The sequence below is a fragment of the Mytilus galloprovincialis genome, chromosome 10 (assembly GCF_965363235.1).
Source record: "Mytilus galloprovincialis chromosome 10, xbMytGall1.hap1.1, whole genome shotgun sequence".
NCBI classification, from domain to species: Eukaryota; Metazoa; Mollusca; class Bivalvia; order Mytilida; family Mytilidae; genus Mytilus; species Mytilus galloprovincialis.
This window is the reverse complement of record NC_134847.1, coordinates 9,225,226-9,239,019: the sequence shown is the minus strand read 5'-3', so window position 1 is coordinate 9,239,019 and position 13,794 is coordinate 9,225,226. Positions and strand designations below refer to the sequence as shown.

General features: G+C 32.7%; 1 protein-coding gene across 1 annotated transcript in view; it reads right to left on the bottom strand.

Annotated features, from left to right (window-relative positions):
- LOC143049787 (arginine kinase-like) overlaps positions 1-13,794 on the bottom strand; it is a 196,582-nt gene that overhangs the window by 137,579 nt on the left and 45,209 nt on the right. The gene's annotated exons all lie outside the window — the stretch shown is intronic.

Sequence of the window (13,794 nt, the reverse complement as noted above, 5' to 3'; positions counted from 1 at the left end):
ACAAAAGAATTCAACCAAGAGAATATTACCTACAATACTGTGTCATCAGATTTGCTTCTGCCAAACAACTGGAGAAATTTCCTAAATGTCCGTGACCATAAAAGAAAGTTTGTAAACTACCTCAGTTCTCAGGTGCTGGTGATGGAGAGATTAGTGAATTCTCTGATTTTAATAGTAATCATGAAGAGGGTGATACAAGAGTTTGGTTGCATGCGATACAGTCTAAATCACAAAGAATCATCATCTACAGTCCCGATACAGACACATTCTTTGTTGGGCTACCGTTCATTAATTGTTTAGCTGACAAGACCATATACTTACAGCTGAAAGATTCCGCATTTGATCAACAATTTGTAGATATGCACAGGTTTTCATTGCAAATGTCAAATGATGCATGTTTAAAAGAGCTAGGAAACTCAGGGAATTGTTTACAGATGGTGTACATAGCAAGTGGATGTGATTTTGTGTCCTTTTTTCATGGATATGGCAAAAAAACCTTTTTAGACATATTTCGTCTTAATGCCAACTTCATATCAAGTGATCTTTCAATTTGCAATAAGGATAACATCAAAGGATTATGTGCTTTTTTCCGCCTCATTCTCTGTGTGTATTTTTCAAAACACCGTGCAGCATTCCAGCCTGCCTATTCAGTGAAGGAAATGTATGACAACACATTATGTGAAAGTGACTTAGATAAACACCTAGCACTTATTAAGAAATTCCGTGAGAATATGTGGGAACGTGTTGTATCAGAAGTCGAAATGATTCCTAATGCAGAGGCATTAAAATTGCATTGGTTAAGATGCTGCTGGGTTATGCAGTATTGGAAACAGAGCAGCACTAATTTTATGTCACTTCCAGATATTAAATGTTTTGGATGGAATATGATAAATGGGGATGTTACAGTTGTTTGGGACTCTGAAGAGAATATGCAAAAAGTGAATGATACCATACAGTGGTATACCAAAGGTTGCTCTTGTAAAAGTGGGTGTACAACATTGAGGTGTAGTTGTAAGAAATCAGCCAACAAATTCTGCTCACCGGGTTGCAAGTGTGTCAACTGTGTAAATCTGCCTAATAATGTGCATCAGAATATTGCAGATGATCCAGATTCTCATTTCGAGGATAGTGAACCTGATGAGAACATTTCCTATGATTCTGGTTCAGAAATTGACCATAATGAAATTCCAATGGATACATCTGAAAATTCAGCCACTAACTACACTAACTACTGGGACACTTTTGAGAATTACATTTTTGCCTTACCTACAGACTGATGTGTTTTTTAATATTTCAAACATTTACTGTATTAATTTTTCATATTATCAAGGAACTTGATTGTCATATAACCTGTTCACCCCGTATAACCCCGATACAAATGAATCCGGACGTTGACGCGTTCGAAGCGATAAGCAGGACAACATTTGGGATGACAATAACTTTGAATGCCTCTCTAGAACTTATTTGAGTATATATAGATATGTCAATGAGCATGTTAGTATCTTTATTCAATTATACAGTTGTTGTAAGTTTTAGATATTGTATAAAACGTTTGATTAAACTGCTAGATGCAAAACGCACAGACATGGTGCAATTTCATACGGTTTACGATGTAAACAATGCTGAATATCTTTTCGTGCATACACCTTTGAGTATTAATACCTTAAACAATACTAAATAACTATACATTGAATTACTACGTGCCTTCAAATGTGCCCTAGAACTTGGAATAAACGCAATATCATACAAAATAAATTTTCTCTGACTGTATTGTTCGTTCCACCAAATGTGTCGCGTTCGTTGTGCGTTTTGAAATAATCACTGTACAGTTCGTTGACAAAAACCGTGACAAACAATTTCTTGTCAAGGTTGTCGAGATGGTGTCGGCGACCCTTTTTCTGTATTTTATTGTAAATGTTTATCTGTTAACTTAGTCAAAGTAGTTGAACTTAAAAAATCTGTCATACAAAGCCAAAATTGAAATATGTAACTCGCGTACATCTGCATGGAATGTTTCTATTGAAAATTGAGACTTTCAATGTTTTTCCAGATGAAATGAACAGTTAATAAATATATTCCAGAGGAAATAAAGTTTCAAAAAGTATAGTACAGTCATTAAAACTTTAATGACTTTCTTTTCACAATTTGAGGCTCTTCCAAATGCCGATGTTGGTCCAAATTCGCCTAGACGAAAGCAGACATACATGAAGGAGCTCGTTGAACTTAATTTGCCGAATGCCATAGATGGCATTCCAACTGCTTTAATTTTTTTATTACTTTTATTTACATGCGGAGCTTTGTAGATGTGGTGTGATGGCCAGTGAGACAACTGTCCATCAAAGTTTAAATGAAGTTGGCGTATAAACTATTATAGTCCAATGTACAACATTTAACAATGAGGAAAATCTATACCATACAGTCGCCTAAAAAAGGCCCCGATATGAAAAAAAAAATATGAAAAAAAACGATTAAACTAACGGTTAATAATTTATAATTTATGAAATGACAGATCTATATAACCAATGCACTGCAAGATTCTGACGTTGGACCGACAAAACAAAGTGCGGCAGGTTTAAGCATGTGAGCCCCCAACCCTCTCCTTAACATGGAACACTGGTGTAACAGCACAACATGATAAAAAAGTTCAGTTGCAATTGGCTAAACTCAAAATGTCGGTACAAGGCACAAAAACCATATACATAAAATATCGACAAAGGAGTAATTGTAGTAACTGATAGTTATTTCAAAGCGAATTACAACTAAGAAGTAAATCGTGTGTCCAAATTGTTTTAATCAGTATATCCTACGCTTTTAGGTAAAGACGTAATAAAACGCACGAACTTGTGCAATGCCAAATATGAGCAGTATCGAAAGGATGTACGGTATATAAGTTCTCATAAGTGTGCGTAAATTATGATAATGTTAAGTGATGTTTTGATTTAACAGGTAGAGCAAAACTTTCTATATTGTGGCCAATTGTTTTTTTTATTTATGAAAGAATTTGGTGAAGGGTGACTGGGAGATATACTATAAATTATGATCACTTTGGTCTTTTTCCGATCGGCAGTAAAAACTGACTGAAGTTGGCCACCCATTTAGTTGTGTGGGATGTAACAGTACACAGTCACGTCCTGTCCGAATGGGAATATAAAATCCAAAGTCTCGTGTAAAGAGAGTACCTCGCTAACTACACAGTACTAACCCCTGCAAAAACTTCAAGAGAGGTCTATAAATAGCCTGTTGAAAGGCACCATTTGTGTCTTTATGAAATATACATCATTTTATCCAGTGGCAATCCAAAAGTCCCTGACGTAATTCCGGAGGGTCTCCTCACAGGACTTACATGTATGTGTTGCTTCTTTGTGCTTATCCTGAACATGCATGGCATATTTGCAAGTGATCGTTAAGCAACCAACAATCAGCCATTACGTACGCGTGTCATAAACAAATAAAAGGGTCTATTGTTAAGTACCAACAGTAAAGAAGAAACACATCAAATGTCTAAGGTTAGGTTGGTGATTGATGCTTTGCTAACCCATAATTTACCAATGACGCCAAGGGTAACTGGGGATTATAAATATGGTCCCTGTGGTCTTCTGTGAAATTAATCAAAATTTGAATGAAATGCATATGGGTGAGTATAGACTTTAAAGGTGTTTATAATAACCAGAATGACCTGACCAATCATTTAGATTTTTGCACCACAGTAGAAAGACTGTAATGTTCGAGGAATTTAAGCATTATCTTTATACCATAAAAATTAAACAAACACAAAAACATAATTAAAGAAAGCAAACCAGTTAATATTGAGTGTTGTCTCTTCATCTTTATATCTTCACATTGAAGTAACTGTATTACTATTGATGGCTATCAGTTACATGTTCCTTGCATACACCTATTCTTGAGCCTTAATGTAACTCTATGGTAATCTATGACCACCTTGGACCCGCCTCTGAGATTCAGGCCAAAAAGGCTTAACCTATAATCCATTGAATATATTTGATTACTTTCTATATCAAATAGAAGATGCGGTATTGAAACAGCTCTTCGCAAGAGACCAAACGAAACAAAAATGAACAACTATAGGTCACCGTACGCCTTTTAAGGTTCATGTGGACCCTATGGCTAAAATGGCCGTATTTTTATCTCAAAATTTTCTCTGAGTACAGGCACCCCTGTGTATCTGGAAAAGTTTTAAGGCATAGCATGCCCTAGATAAATAGAATTCAAATGCATTGTATGATTTAGAAAATTCATAACTTAAATGGATTTTGCCGTACACTTTTTTTCGTATCTGCAGAAGATGATAAAATTAACAAACAGTTGAGTTTACCTTGATATTGTCCACTCAGGTACACAGTTTAAATAACCAATTATTGTCAGGTATCTATTGTCCATCTAATGTCCATGTCAATTAAAAATGTTCACTTTAATTTTTACCTATGGGGAAGTTCTCAAACCTGTTTCCCAACTTAGTTTATTTTGGCACCTTCTGGAGGAATGAAAAAAAGTGCACGGCAAAATCCTGGTAAGTTTTTATTTTTCTAAAACATACTTAGAGTTCATTTATCTAGGGCATGCTATGCCTGAATTTTTTTACAGATGTGCAGGTTTGTCTGTACTCAGAGAAAATTTTGAGGTGAAAACACGACCATTTTAGCCATAGGGTCCACATGAACCTTAACAATGAAAGAGCCCACACCACTATTAAGCACACCGAAATAACAAATGTAGTCAGTGCATACGAGAAAACTAATGGCTCAATTTTTGCACAAAAGTCACACCGGTGAACAAAAAAATATATACAACCACTGAATTACAGGCTCCTGGCTTTGGACAGGCACATACAGAATATGGCAGGATTAAACATGTTAGCGGGCACCCAACCCACCACCTAACCGTTCATTGACTGTTGTATGGTTAACACTTTCAAATATGCTATGAAATTAGAAATCGGACGTGTATATCTGTATGCTTTGTCATAGTTGCATCTGTCGAGTTATTGTATTTTCCTACCAATTCAAACTTTTGTATACATGAGGATTTTTTTAAATGTAAAAATTTCCTCCAAGTGTTTTTCGACAATACAACTGACATTATGGGTTGCTGTCTGCATGTTATGATGGTAAATTATTATTTTCAAACATGCATATTGGTTATAATCATATCAAAGCATAATCTAATACATGCAAAATTCATTGACAGGGCCGTAACTAGGATTCGAATTCAGGCGAGGCAGGGGTTTGGGGGCCGCCGATTGAGCCCCCTTTGATAGGGTGTAGGGGGCGAAGCCCCTCGCCGATTTTTTTTTCTCTAGAAGTCATTGGCTAAAAATTACCCGCTTCCCTTCGATTTCCTTACTTTGAGAAACATCAGTATTGCTTGAATCTGGAAGCAACTTTTATGCAAAAACAAGCTGAGATTACTGTTCGGGTGAGCCAAGGCTAGCTCCGTCTTGCAGGCTGTACTTTTACCTATAATTGTTAACAAAAAATATATTGTGACCGTGGATTTTTTCTCAAATGATATGGCTAAAATTACCCGTTTTCCTTCGATTTCCTTACTTTAAGAAAGATCAGTTTTGCTGGATCCTTGGAGCAATTTTCATGCAAACAATTATTATCTGTATTTTCTGTATTTAAAGATATTTTTTTTAGAAACTGGTAAGTTTAAAAAAACATATAAAGCAAGATTATAAACGCAAGATTTTTTTTTTATCGAGGATCTTGAATTTCAATATTGTTGAAAGCTGCACAGACATGTATATAGCTACAACCAGGGACTTTCTATACTAGTCTAGTATATACTTAGTATAGAAAGTCCCTGGTACAACGAATGAGAGTGTTTAACTACTGAGGCATTGACCATAATGTTATCGTACGATCGGGAAACTTAAAAAAAAACATCCAACAGCTGATTCAGCCGGTAACGAATTTAAAAGATTCACAATACAAAAGGAACTTCCTCTGCTTAAATAATTGAGCCCCCAACTAAAAGTGAATAGTTAAGTTTTTATTCAAAATTATCGAAAGCAAAGTTTCATGTGTTTTCTCATTCGAATACTGACCCCCTCAATACTGAATAACAGACGGACGGCCACACGAAAAATCTGAAAATAAAACAAGTACTGAAACGGTTTACTTTCGATCAAAAATCCGAAAAATGACTGATATTACGTATCATGATAACACTGTTAAAACTGTTAGCTTGTGTTGTTTATAATATAAATTCAAGTTCTTCGTGTACATATTGTCAATATTTTATTTTTTTACTTCAAAAAAAAATTTTGGTGTAGAAAATTCAGGGGAGGCAGTTGCCTCCCCTGCCTCATAGGTAGTTACGGCCCTGATTGACAAACGCAATATTTTGTCAACGAAGCGTACAGTATAAAAAGGTGTAATGACAACGAAGCGTATACAACATGAAAATAGAGACATTTTAAAACGTGTATTTTTTTGTTTCTAGATACAACATAAACAAACGATCTTTATAAGTTTGTTAATTTATACTATGAAGTTTTCAAAAATGTAAGTTTTAAAAACTATGAGGTACGAGAAACATTAAGTTTTGAATGTTTAAAAATACCAAGCACGTTTTATCATTGATATCGTCGTGCGTTTTTTTATTTTTGTATAAAAAAATGTCACATTTTTGAAAAACCTTTTAGTAACTCATAAGTATTATTGCAAATAATATATTGGCGCAAAATATACGAAGAATAGATATTGGATTGTCTTTAAAAGTATGAATTCCTTACTGTCTGAACTCAGTGCTATACGGTGTGCTCAACTCGAACGCGTCAACGTCCGGTTTCATCTGTATCGGGGTTATACAGGGTGCTGTTATATATTTTTCCTGATTTGAATCAATAGAATTGTAATAATTTTTAAATTCTTGAAAAGTGGGGTTTCTTTTACCATAAAAATTATTTGAATTTGTCTTTAAATTACTGGGGGCACCCACTGTTTGACTATAAATACATTTAAGAGTAAAGGCTGTCGCGAAGTAGATCCTATTTTTTTTTTTTTTATTAAAAATACATATCATTATAATTTGTAATGATCAAATATGTAAACCTCCTTTCTTGGATCATATGAAGAATCATATTAAAAAAACTAGTATTTCTAAACATAAAACAGTTAAAAATCAGAACAAAATTTGTTTTCTTACATTAAATTTCAGTTTTGAGAATCTAGAAAAAGTTTATCATCCCCCCTTTTAGCCTCTTCTGTTCTGATTATATTTCTTTGCAAAAAATATTGTTTAAGATTAAATAGGCTTTTATTTTTTATTGGATATTTACAAAGATTTTATTTATTAATGGCAGCATATGCATGAAGATATCTAACTTGTATTAACCATCTAATTGGGGGAAAAAATATTATAATATTCTTTATATTATGTATACATACATGTACCATAGTTTTTGAGTCCCCTACCAGTGAATTTTGAATGGACTTTAGGTTTGCACTCTTAAGTCTCTGTCTGTCAGTCTATCTGTCAATCCGTCCATCCTGCAAATCAGCTAAACATATTGTTTTTGGTTATGCTTGAAGATATTGGGTTTGATATTTGGTATATTATAGTATGAACATGACAAGTTAAAGATCAAGTTATAATTTTGTTCTGGTTTGACTAGCTTTTATCAGAATTATTACCCTTGTCTTAGAAAAATCACATTTTATTATAAGTAATCCATTTTCTGCCCTTTTTCCCCATTATGTTTGAAGATATTGGCTTCATATTTGTCATATAACTTTATATTTGAAAGTTACAGATCAAGTTTCAATTTTCTTCTGGTTGATGATATTTTGCAGAGATACATGTATATATGATACTCAGCCCTTGGTGTTTTACTACGGTTTCAGAAAAGGGAAAAGGTTTGGTACAATTAAAACTGTAATCCCGCTGCAAATGTTTGCACCTGTCCCAAGTCAGGAATCTGATGTTCAGTAGTTGTTGTCTGTTAATGTAGTTCATATGTTTTTCTCAATTTCATTTAGATTACAATGTTGGTTTTCCCTTTTGAATGATTTTAAAATTGTTATTATTTGGGCCCTTTATAGCTTTCTATTCGGTGAGAGCCAAGGCTCTGTGTTGAAGGCCATACCTTGACCTATAATGGTTTACTTTTATAAATTGATATTTGGATGGAGAGTTGTCTCATTGGCACTCATACCACATCTTCCTAGATCAAGCACTAGAAAAATCACACAACAAATCAATTTTCTGCATTTCTACTTTTAGTCATGCCAGACTACCATTATACTGATTTGATATTTGGTATATAGTTTTCACATGACAATTTACATATCAAGTTCAAATTTGTTTTTTATCAGGAACAATAAATTTCAACTGGTAGGGGATGACAATATTCTCAGAATGTTGGTTACTATCCATGATGGTCTGTGTCCACACCTGTTAACCATTCTAATAATTAATACATTGTACTATATATATGCTGTTTCCTCGCTTTCAACTTTTATTCTGTTTGTATGTACATTGGAATTTGAAGATGTTGAATACATGTATACAATGTATAATATTCTGTAATAGTCTGTATTTTATTGTGAATTTCCAGTTCGTTAAAACATATATAAAAATGTTTACAGCTTCATAATATGGCCACTGAAATGTCAATTTTATTGTGAAATTTTCTGTGATTTCTGTCAACAAGGAGTGTCCAAAATTTACTAAAATTTTCATTAATAATATGGGAGGTTACTCTGGTTGCCTTAAATAAAGAGCTGAAATTTAAGTAAATAAGTGCACTAAGGAAGACAACTCTTACATTTTTTAAAGTTTCATTTTTAACAGTTTCCTGGGGATTTGAATCAATTTTAATTAAATTTGAATATTAATTTTTAAATCTTTTCTTTTGTAACAGCACTGTAAGTTTCAAATTAAAAAAATAGGAAATTAAGTATTAAAACTAAGCTCCTGCTGCTGGACAGGAGCAAATGTGTATCAAGTACTAGGACTAGGATTGTTAACTTCTTTAAAGAAAATCCCCCCCCCCCCACCCCCCACCAAACCCTCACACCCCTTTTCCATATCAGTCATACAAAATCTATAGCTTTGCATTTGTTCCCCAAATTTAATTAATAAGATACTTTTTTTACCAGAAGTAAAGAAACAGATCACTTCAATTTGTTGCTTTTCTTTTAATTGCACTTCAGGTTTCTAAAAAGAATGGAAATTTATTATGAGCCTTTACTGCTTGAACAGGTCAAATTTCAGCTGGACAGACAATACATAAAAACACACTTTTCAACCAGAAGCAGTAAGGAAAACTGTTACTTAATTTGTCAGTTTTATTTTAATTGAATTTCAGATTCCAAAACCTTTGCAAATTTGTATTAGCTTTCAATGTTTTCTTAAACAGGTCAAAGCTATATTAAACTAGACAGAAAAAGAACACTTTTTGTCCAGAAGCAGTTAGGAAACAGATCACTAACTTTTTTTTTTTAATTTACACTTCAGGTTATTCAAAACACAAATAAGAAGCTGAGACCTACATAATATAGCCACTCAAAAGTATATTTCATGATATGTTTTGTGAACTTCGCCAATAGGGATTGTTTAATTAAATTTTCATTATACTGATTTGATATTTGGTATATAGTTTTCACATGACAATTTACATATATCAAGTTCAAATTTGTTTTTTTATCAGGAACAATAAATTTCAACTGGTAGGGGATGACAATATTCTCAGAATGTTGGTTACTATCCATGATGGTCTGTGTCCACACCTGTTAACCATTCTAATAATTAATACATTGTACTATATATATGCTGTTTCCTCGCTTTCAACTTTTATTCTGTTTGTATGTACATTGGAATTTGAAGATGTTGAATACATGTATACAATGTATAATATTCTGTAATAGTCTGTATTTTATTGTGAATTTCCAGTTCGTTAAAACATATATAAAAATGTTTACAGCTTCATAATATGGCCACTGAAATGTCAATTTTATTGTGAAATTTTCTGTGATTTCTGTCAACAAGGAGTGTCCAAAATTTACTAAAATTTTCATTAATAATATGGGAGGTTACTCTGGTTGCCTTAAATAAAGAGCTGAAATTTAAGTAAATAAGTGCACTAAGGAAGACAACTCTTACATTTTTTAAAGTTTCATTTTTAACAGTTTCCTGGGGATTTGAATCAATTTTAATTAAATTTGAATATTAATTTTTAAATCTTTTCTTTTGTAACAGCACTGTAAGTTTCAAATTAAAAAAATAGGAAATTAAGTATTAAAACTAAGCTCCTGCTGCTGGACAGGAGCAAATGTGTATCAAGTACTAGGACTAGGATTGTTAACTTCTTTAAGAAAATTCCCCCCCCCCCCTCCACCCCCCACCAAACCCTCACACCCCTTTTCCATATCAGTCATACAAAATCTATAGCTTTGCATTTGTTCCCCAAATTTAATTAATAAGATACTTTTTTTACCAGAAGTAAAGAAACAGATCACTTCAATTTGTTGCTTTTCTTTTAATTGCACTTCAGGTTTCTAAAAAGAATGGAAATTTATTATGAGCCTTTACTGCTTGAACAGGTCAAATTTCAGCTGGACAGACAATACATAAAAACACACTTTTCAACCAGAAGCAGTAAGGAAAACTGTTACTTAATTTGTCAGTTTTATTTTAATTGAATTTCAGATTCCAAAACCTTTGCAAATTTGTATTAGCTTTCAATGTTTTCTTAAACAGGTCAAAGCTATATTAAACTAGACAGAAAAAGAACACTTTTTGTCCAGAAGCAGTAAGGAAACAGATCACTAACTTTTTTTTTTTTTTAATTTACACTTCAGGTTATTCAAAACACAAATAAGAAGCTGAGACCTACATAATATAGCCACTCAAAAGTATATTTCATGATATGTTTTGTGAACTTCGCCAATAGGGATTGTTTAATTAAATTTTCATTACTTATATGGGAGGTTACTCTGGTTGCCTTAAATGAGAAGCTGTAAAATCAGATTTTAAGTGCACTAAGGAAGACAACTCTTACATTTTTTTAAGACTTAGTTTGAACCCAATTTTTTGGGGCAATTTATAGAAAAGTTATAGCTAATTGAAAGATTTTAAACAGTATGTATCCATTCAATTTAAGATAACTTATATTTAAATATTCAGTTCTATTTATTCTTCTAATTGCAATTTCATGTTTTCAAAAAGTTAAATATTCTGTTCTATTTATTCTTTTAATTGCAATTTAATTTTTTCAAATTCTAAAATTCAGGAAATTAAGAACGAGTTCAGTTGTTTTTCTTAAACAAGTCAAGGCTAATTTGATACGTGACATGACAAAATCATCCTAATTGTGTTTTTTTTTAATCAGGTTATCAAGTAGCAGGTTGTAACCCCCCCTTTTATTTCCTATATCAGTCCCCAACTGAAATAGTCAATGGCTTTCCAAACTACATTTACCAGAAATTATCAATGTACTGAATTCATCTGTCACATTTCCCAAAATATATTTTAACAGGAGGAATATTGAAACAGATTCATATTTATCTTGATGATCAGAGAGGAGTGTACAACTGATTTTTGAATTATTTAATCAATTACAAGAAAGCTGAAATGAATTGAAATTTGTTATTTCTTGCAGATTTACCAAAAAAACCAAGTCCCAGTGAGTAACATGTCTAATCGTACAATGGTGTTGATTTTAGGGCATAGTTTTATTCATCGTTTGTCTTATAAAATTACAAACACATGGGATAGGATACTTGTCCAGAACCTCAATTTGAGGGAGGCAGGTGTGAGAACACATTTTTTAGGTTTTGGGGGTGGTAACATTGATACTCTACTGAAAGATAAAAAGGGTAGCATTCGTGACGAATGCCTGGAATTTCCTCCAGATATTGTAGTTTTGCAAATAGGTGGCAATGACCTAGACAACAAGCCTTTTGATATGCATGTTTATGTAAGGAAAGTGGTTTCCTTTATAAATATTTTGCAGCAGACATATGGAGTTAAAAAGGTAGTTGTATGTGAAATATTTGGTAGGAGGAGTTTGTCACTGCCAACCCAGGTTTACCACTATGGCAAACAATACATAGACCAGTATTTATATTTGGAATTTAAAGACAACCCTACAGTCAACTTTTGGTTCCATGGATCCCGCCTTGTAGCTCAGGACAAGTTGTTCATATGGGATGGAACGCACCTTAATTTAGAAGGAACTCGAAGATTTTTTAAAAGTCTTCGAGGTGCTGTACTGAATGCTATGAAGTAAATGTTGAAAATTTAGAATTTTAAAGCCACACACATTTTCAGTACAGCATCTACAATAAATATAATACTGACGATCTTCAACAATGATCCAATCAGATATGATTAAAAAATTTAAGAAAAAAAGTATGGTACCACAAATACTTAAAATTGTTAGTCAATGGTTTTAAAATATTTGAAAAGCCAGCTGAAGGACGCCTCCGGGTGCGGGAATTTCTCGCTACATTGAAGACCTGTTGGTGACCTTCTGCTGTTTTTTTTTGTTTTTTTGGTCGGGTTGTTGTCTCTTTGACACATTCCCCATTTCCATTCTCAATTTTAATAAATAACATGAAAAAAGGCATCTGAATCATAAACAAATATTTTTTTTGGTGTTTTTGCAAGCCTAGGTCATTGCCATCTATCAAATAGGAAACATGGCATTATTTTATAGAATCTAATCCTCCAAATTTTGGTATATAGATATTCTTTTTGCATTCTCTTCTTGGACAGTAGTCTATAAGTTTGGCTTATGTTGGTATATATATACATACTTTCTTGCAGTCTCTTCATGGACCATCAATAAGTTAGGTTGATATTGGTATAAATAGAGACACTATTTACATTTGTAATTCTTAATAGTTCCAATTTTTTTGTTTTGTTATCACATTCACAAGCTGATGAAAAAACATGGACAAAAAGTAAACCCAGTTAGCTTGTTTATCTGTTTCAAATTATTTCAGTGTAAAACCTAAGCAGTAGTGATACAATTGCATACGCTTATTTCTATGGGGTAAAAATTCTCTGAGGGGTTTAGGTATATTATATGTCCATGTTGTTATTTTTTTTCATTGCTTAAAACTATTTCACTTTTTTCTGTGATATAATTGCTCTGGTATTGAGGATGAATTAGGTGCTCATTGGCAAGCAGTTGCTGTTAATATTGTTTTACCCAGTAAATTAAATAAGATGTAAGGAGTTCATAGAGTTGGAGGATTTGAATCTAAAAAATTATTTTGTGGATCCTATGTGAACATTTTATTCTTTAAAGTTTTGAAATGGAATAGAACTTGGGTAAATTGCCAATGGTAAGATTTAATGATTCATACAAATGCAATTTGGTGGTATAAATTAATGAGATAACAAACCAATAGCAAACCCATTTTAAAAATTAGGCTTTCAGTTGTTTATTGAATAGCTGCATAATTGTACAATGGTGTTGGTCATTATAATTTGGTATATAACTTAACTACAAAGCAATGTTTTTCTGTTACCTGGAAATAAGTGTTATTCAAATTTGTCTATATTTTTTTCTAGTATTCCTGAAGATTTTTTAGCCAATACAGTATGACTGGTTTAATGAGATAAAACCATATAGTTCCTAAAGGACTATAACTATTTTCTATTTCCCTTAAGTGTTTAAAGGTCAATGCAATATGATGATTCTGTTATACTTTTTCAGCATTTTGCTCATTGCTAAATGAAATAAATAAAGAGATGTGGTATGGGTGAAAATGAGACATCTCCCCATCCAAGTCACAATGTAAAGTTAGCAATTTATAT